This window comes from Moschus berezovskii, chromosome 4, assembly GCF_049115385.1.
Source record: "Moschus berezovskii isolate FMDL1 chromosome 4, NW_MosBer_1.0, whole genome shotgun sequence".
Taxonomy (NCBI): Eukaryota; Metazoa; Chordata; class Mammalia; order Artiodactyla; family Moschidae; genus Moschus; species Moschus berezovskii.
In genome coordinates, this window is record NC_142463.1 from 38,224,452 (window position 1) to 38,232,240 (window position 7,789).

The 7,789-nt window shown below is 39.4% G+C and overlaps 1 non-coding gene across 1 annotated transcript; it reads right to left on the reverse strand.

Annotated features, from left to right (window-relative positions):
• Nucleotides 1-261: 261 nt before the first annotated feature.
• On the reverse strand, nt 262-363 carry LOC129541866 (U6 spliceosomal RNA). The gene has a single exon (XR_008682921.2). It is a non-coding gene; the product is annotated as a U6 spliceosomal RNA (small nuclear RNA).
• Between the last annotated feature and the right edge of the window lie 7,426 nt (nt 364-7,789).

Genomic DNA, 7,789 nt, shown 5'->3' on the forward strand with positions numbered 1-7,789 from the left:
GTCCAAGGGACTCTCAAGAGTCTTCTCCATATATCTATTCTTTTTCAGATTCCTTTCCCATATAGTTATTATAGAACACTGAGTAGAGTTCCCTGTGCTATACAATAGGTCCTTATTTGTTATCTATTTTATATGTATAGTAGTGTGCATATGTCAATCCCAATCTCCCAATTTATCTCTCCCCCACTGCCTTTCCCCCTGGTAACCATAGGTTTGTTTTCTATATCTGGGACACTATTTCTGCTTTGTAAATAAATTCATAAAGATATGGAATGCTTCACGAATTTGTGTCATCCTTGCACAGGAGTCATGCTACTCTTTTATGTATAATTCCAATTTCAGTATTTGTTCTGCCAAAGCAACCACGAGGACAGAGCTCCTGATGTCTCCCTTGTTGTGCATGGGAGTGTGGCTGAAGTTCAGGGGTCAGAGCAGGGAATGAGGAACCAGGACCATGGGTTGCTGCCCTCTGAGTCCCTAGGATGGGAGAAAGGCATCAGCCCTCACAAGTTAGCCTGCTTCCATAGAATGAATTCCCTGCTGTGCCACAGGCTAGGTATTCTATTAATATTTCTTACTCTGCCTTGGAGCCCAAAGGCAGCAGGCTAATATGCTTTCTGTATTTCCAAGACAGGGTAGCTTAATGCAGCATATCCCAAACTTTGATAAAGAAAAATCTTTGCTGGCAGGACACCTATTAACGTCTCCACGACAATGTTCCTTGTGACATGCTGATCTAATGTGAGTATACGTGAATAAACTCTGGCCAATGTTCAAGATACGGGAAATAATCCACGTATTATGCTTTCATCTTGCTTTCAATTTTGGATGTTGGTTTTTCTTTAAACAGGCCTTCTGACTCACTGAAGCTCTTTGTGCAAGTAGATATGTTTGCATTTCAAAGTCTACATTTCCCAAGAAAGCTAAGTTCTGAAAACACACTTTGCTGTGATAAAGACTTTTATGGATTATAAAGCTAAACAAAAAGTACAATGAATTTAGAAGTTCTTTCTTACCATGGATTTAGCCACACACACACAAATATTTATACAATCTTCTTTCCACTGGTCAATGACATAACCAACACATTTCTAAAAAATATATGTAGATATACATATGTGGGGGGCTTCCCTGAGGATTCAGCAGCTAAAGAATCTACCTGCCAATGCAGGAGACGCAGAAGATACAGGTTCAATCCCTGGGTTGGGAAGCTCCCCCAGAGAAGGAAATGGCAACCCAATATGCTTATCCTGAAATATCCATGGACAGAGGAACCTGGCAGGCTACAGTCCAATGAGTCACAAAGAGTCGGAAACTACTGAATGACTAAGCACACACACACATACATAAATGGATGCGTTCATGGGTAGGAACTATAGGGTGTGTGTCCTTCAGGAATATTAATTTTTCTTCTCCCGTAGGGTGACTTTGACAAATCATTTCCTATGTATATTTCAATCTCACCATCTGAAGAATGAAGGTGTGGGATTATACTGTTTTTAATATTTCCCCAAAGATGAGAATCCCTGGGAGTAGTAGTTAAACATTGAAATTACTAAATCCTATGTTTGAATTTCTGATTAAATGAATCTAAGTTGTTTGTTCATTTTTTTGTTTGCTTGCTTGTTCATTTGTTTCTTTTAAAACAAAGGCTCTAGGTCTTTATCTTTGAGGAAGTTGAAAACTTGATTAGATGACTCAGGGACTTTCCATCTCTGTCATTCTGTAATTCTATAACTCAGTGAGGTGAAATATCCACTAACCCCCTCACTGGAAGCTACTGAGGTTAAGATAAGACCTTGGGAAATATCTCTTTCTTAGGTTCTCCCCCATGAGGAGTGGCATTCAGGTAAGTTTGTGTGAAATAGACATCTACTTCTCCTAAGTCAGTGAGATGATAAGCCCCATGAGAACAACAAACAGTAGTTATGCTGTGGTTATTAAAATGGTGAAGATACTTCCCTTAACTTTTCTAATCTGTTCTCCTAAATAAGTATCCCACTCAGGATCCTAGCATCTGTCTTCCTCCCCAAACCTCACACTGATAGCTTTGAAAATCCAGAAGTGGTTTGAGAACCTCATAACTCCATGAGTGGCTCTGGAGGTAAACAGCATGGTGATCTGTGGTTAAACTTCAAACTACTAAAAACATCAAGTCTATCTGCACTCTTGCTTCTCTGGAAGCCGGCGGGTCCCCCTGAGACTGATTTAACCATTTCTGGGAACTGGTTGGAAAAATGAAGGCTGGTTTTCCAATCAATCCTTTAAGATAATCAGAAGACAAAAGGCTTAAAGTCCTGAGACTTTAGCTTCTCTAAAAGAAAACCTATAGGAGAGCACCCAAACACAGTCATTTCAATTTTAATTTTTAAAATTTAAGTTACCCTTTCCGTCATCCAAATTAATGATTCATGTAGGGAGGAAAGCAGCATTGTGTTCTGCTGTGGAAAGATTTTGGAATCTCTTTAATTCCATCTTTAATAACAGTGTTATTAAATAACACCTTTAATAATGTTAATCAGCATGAGAGGAAACAATTGACACTAAGGAAAGGAAATATAAGACTGATGAGGTTAAGTAAAAATCCTGAAATCTTGAATTTGAAATGGAAGTATCAGTATGAATCATGATATAGCTTTAAAACAAAATGATAGTTTCTAGCTCTGTCCATGGAAAAGGCCTAGAAACAAATAACCAACCAAGTAGAATAAAACATGTAGTACAGATTGTGATCTTTAAATCCTATTTTCCACCAAAAAGAGCCAGAGCTCCTTGGAGAAATAGTAGAAGTGTTAGTTGCTCAGTTGTGTCCGACTCTTTGCAACGCTATGGACTGTAGCCTGCCAGGCTCCTCTGTCCATGGAATTCTCCAGGCAAGAATTCTGAAGTGGGTTGCCATTTCCTTCTCTTGGGGTTCTTCCTGATCTAGGGATCAAACCTAGGTTTCCTGCATTGTAGGCAGATTCTTTACTGTCTGAACCACCAGGGAAGCCCCCTTGGAGAAATAGAGGATTCCAAATCTGGGGTGGAAAATTACAAGATGAGCTTGTATTGTGTTGCTTTGAGAGAAAGCAAGGAAACTAAAACAACTAACATTGTGTCAGAAGGAGCTAACTTAAAGAGAATCGCGCTAGCCAAAGATAGTACAACTGAACACTAATAGGAATAATCACAGTAATATATGGAAACCATCAAGCATATTAAAAATCCAAGAATTTATTATGGTATGTTAAAGTACTCATTGGTCAAAAAAAAAGAAAAGAAAAATGCACTGGTCATGTTTGGAGGACCCTAGGGAGCAACTCACTATTTTGAAAACTGGTAAACAAAGGAAAAACATCAAGCACTTAGCCTCTTTGCTATACAATCTGTTATTTCAGCCAAGTAGTGGATTAGAAGAAGTTTCTCTTTATAAATTTCAGCTAAATATTTTGTAAAGGAATGACCTAATTTGATTATTGCCAAGATCACAATAAACTGTGGAACATTCTGAAAGAGATGGGAATCCCAGACCACCTGACCTGCCTCTTGAGAAACCTGTATGCAGGTCAGGAAGCAACAGTTAGAACTGGACATGGAACAACAGACTGGTTCCAAATAGGAAAAGGTGTACGTCAAGGTTGTATATTGTCACCTTGCTTATTTAACTTATATGCAGAGTACATCATGAGGAACGCTGGGCTGGAAGAAGCACAAGCTGGAATCAAGATTGCCGGGAGAAATATCAATAACCTCAGATATGCAGATGACACTATCCTTATGGCAGAAAGTGAAGAGGAACTCAAAAGCCTCTTGATGAAAGTGAAAGAGGAGAGTGAAAAGGTTGGCTTGAAGCTCAACATTCAGAAAACAAAGATCATGGCATCTGGTCCCATCACTTCATGGGAAATAGATGGAAAAACAGTGGAAACAGTGTCAGACTTTGTTTTTTTGGGCTCCAAAATCACTGCAGATGCTGATTGCAGCCATGAAATTAAAAGACGCTTGCTCCTTGGAAGGAAAGTTATGACCAACCTTGATAGTATATTAAAAAGCAGAGACGTTACTTTGCCAACCAAGGTCCGTCTAGTCAAGGCAATGGTTTTTCCCGTGGTCATGTATGGATGTGAGAGTTGGACTGTGAAGAAGGCTGACCGCCGAAGAATCGATGCTTTTGAACTGTGGTGTTGGAGAAGACTCTTGAGAGTCCCTTATACTGCAAGGAGATCCAACCAGTCCATTCTAGAGGAGATCAATCCTGGATGTTCATTGGAGGGACTGATGCTAAAGCTGAAACTGCAATACTTTGGCCACCTCATGCGACGAGTTGACTCACTGGAAAAGACTCTGATGCTGGGAAAGGTTGGGGGCGGGAGGAGAAGGGGACGACGGAGAATGAGATGGCTGGATGGCATCACCGACTCTGTATACATGGGTTTGAGTGAACTCCGGGAGTTGGTGATGGACAGGGAGGCCTGGCGTGCTGTGATTCATGGGGTCGCGGAGAGTCGGACACGACTGAGCGACTGAACTGAACTGAACTGAATAGATCTATAAAATGATCACCAATAGTTGCTAATATCACAAAAAAAGAAACAACAAGACTTTATGTGTCTCCTGATGGAAATATACATCATCCAGGAAGTATTCTTGCCAACAAATTCAAATTGGAATCTGATTAAGTCTCTAGCTCTAACCACGAATTTATAGGATGTCCAAAGTTCAGAGAAAGATGAAATCAAGGAAATACAGACTGTATGGAAAACTCTACAAGGCACTGACCCAGATTTTTCAATGAATAAATTGCAAGGAAAAGAAGAAAAAGGAAGGAGGGTGATCTTTAGGTTTAAAATAGGCTTAAATATATCAACTGTTCAATACATGGATTTCATTTGGATCCTGATTCTAACTAAAAATAGTTAACACTTATGAGACAATCAGGAAGTTAGACCACAGGCTGGATATATAATGATAAAAAAGACATAATTTTTTTTAATGTAGAAATTCTTCCAGTGATATTTTTTAATAGTTCTTATATTTTTAATGCGCATACCTGTTTACAGAAAAATGATTCAATAGCTGACATTTGCTCCAAAATACTCTAGCTTTCAGGAAGTAGAGAGGATAAAGAAAACTAAATGGATTATTAATTGATAATTATTAAGCTGGATGATGGTTACACGGGGTCTCATTATGCTAGTCTCTCTACTGTTGTATATAGTATAATTTTTTCCAAAATTAAAAAAAAAAATAGATTGATCATTCCCGCTCTTGAAAGGATTTACCTTGTCCATTCTTGAAGGTGGCCAAGGAAGTCACCCATTGGTCTCATTCCTGTGGGAGGAGTTATGCATGGAGATGGCAGAAGTGGGATGACCCAGCTGTATTCTTTCACTGAATTGAGGTATTTTAAAATAAGTGATTTGAATAAACATTCAAAAGCAACTTTTTCCACCATCAACTTATTGTGGTTGTTTTAGGTGAGGGTGAAATGCCACAGAGGACCATGATGTCAGATTCCAGAACACAATTTTTTCCCCCTTGAACATGATTTAAAACTCAAACCATCTTCATGAGTCTTTCTGAGGCCAAAAGGAAAATCCTGGGCTCTTGGCCAGCAGTCTCCCCCTCCACTTTTCAGGACCAGCCTTTTTCCTCTCGTTTCTTTAAAGAACAGAGAAAAGCAGAAAAACCTGGAAAACATTATGCATCTTTGACAAAAATAAAATAAAAACATACTGTTTCAATTTCTCACAGACACTATAGTCAGAATCAGAATCTCATATTATTTTCAGATATGTGGGAGAGTCTTCTGTTAGGTACTCAGCCCAGCACAGCAGGGGGAAAACAGGATATACTGTAACAAGGTTGTAAATAGATTTAAACCCCTTGGGTTTCCCTGCCTGTAGCTTCCTAATGCCTTGCCTCACAGTGGAATGACAGGACCAGTATCCTACACCTCAGACATTTCCCCAGATTTCCTTCTTCACACAACCCTGGAATTCCTCTTGTGCACAGACTAAATAGAAACAAAATCAAATTAATGACAAATGACTTTCCAAAAACTTGAAATACAACAAAAATTTTTCTGAACAGGAAGAGTAGCAGACCCAAACAAAGCCACCCAAATTGTTTTCTTCACACACCAAGCTTCATATCTGTCACACACAATTATTCCTGATCTATGGTTCCCTTTTCATTAACTTGTGGATTTGAACCCAATCTGATTCCCATCTTTTCCATTAAAACCTTCAATCTCCCCTAAGAACCAAGGTCTAGGCTGAGGAAGTTGCAGTTACAAACAAAAATGAGTTAATACCAGGCAAAAAGTATCAAGTAAAGCCTGCTCTACTTTCTTCACTTCTTCTTTCTTGTAATGCTTATACAACCCTCTGAGGCAGCTGCTCTTATTTCCTTCATTTCACAGTCGAAGAACCCAAAGCTTCAAGGGGCTACAATAAGTAAGATGCTCAGCTATGACCAGAACAAATTTCTGTTTTACTCCAAAGCACAATCCTGTAATCACTGCACTAAACCTCTTACCAGCCAACTTTGGAAGGAACTTAGCTGCTTATGTTAAAGGTAGCAGAACTTTGTAAGGAAGATGCCAAGACAGCAAGATGTAGTGAAAAGGGGCACTGGCTGTTGTCTATGGCTGTGCATATTGTGTACTGCACAACTCCAGAGGGTGCCACTCACCCTATAGCTTATGGAAATGGTGCTCTTGAAATTATGCTTAGCACCACCTGCATGGCAATATGCCTTTCATGGGCCTGGTCCTTGAAATTTAAATAAGCTCCTATGATCTTTGATCTTCATTTCATTTCTCTGAGCTTTAACTTCATCATGTACAAACTGGGACTGCCAATAAATGCAAAACAGGCAATACTGCTAAGATGACTGCTACCCCAAGCCTGTAAGAGTCATTCCGAACACATAGTTTATCAGCACTGTAACTAGAAATCAACTTCTCCCAGAATGCTCTGCCTAGGGGTACAAGATCATTTTGAATTGGGTTTGGCCAGGTGAAAGTCTCCTTCTCCTCCTTCTGAACCTCTACATGCAAGAGTGCCAAGAGCTCAGTCCTTGGGCATCTTCTCTACCTATACTCATTTTCAAGGTGATCTCATACAGGCCCACAGCTCCAATACCATCCAAAGATGATAGCTCTTACATTGTTATCTCCAGCCCTGTCCTCTCCTTGAGATTCAGGTCCTGTGTCCATCTCAACTTTCCCACTTGGACATCTAATAGACCCCTGAAACTAACATAATTTGAGATATCCACACAAGCAACAAAACCAAAAATAAATATATGGGACTATAACAAACTAAAAATCTGCACAGCAAGAGAAATGATCAACAAAATAAAAAGGCAACCAATGTAATGGGAGAAAATATTTGCTAAATACATTGTATCTGATAAGGAGTCAATACCCAGAATATGTGAGGAACCCATATATTCAATGCTAAAATGTAATAATTCAGTTAAAAATGGACAAAGGATGGACCTGAATAAACATTTTTCCAAAGAAGACATACAAATGTCCAACTGGTACAAGAAAAAGTGCCCAACAGCAGTAATCATTAGGGAAATGCAGATCAAAACACAGTAAGCTATCACCTCACACCTGTTAGAATGGTTGATATCAAAAAGACAAGAGACTGTTGCGATTGAGGATGTGGAAAACCAAGGGAATCCTTGTGTGGCTCAGCTGGTAAAGAATCCGCCTGCAATGTGGGAGACCTGGGTTCAATCCCTAAGTCAGGAAGATCCCCTGGAGAAGGGAACAACTACCCATTCCAATATT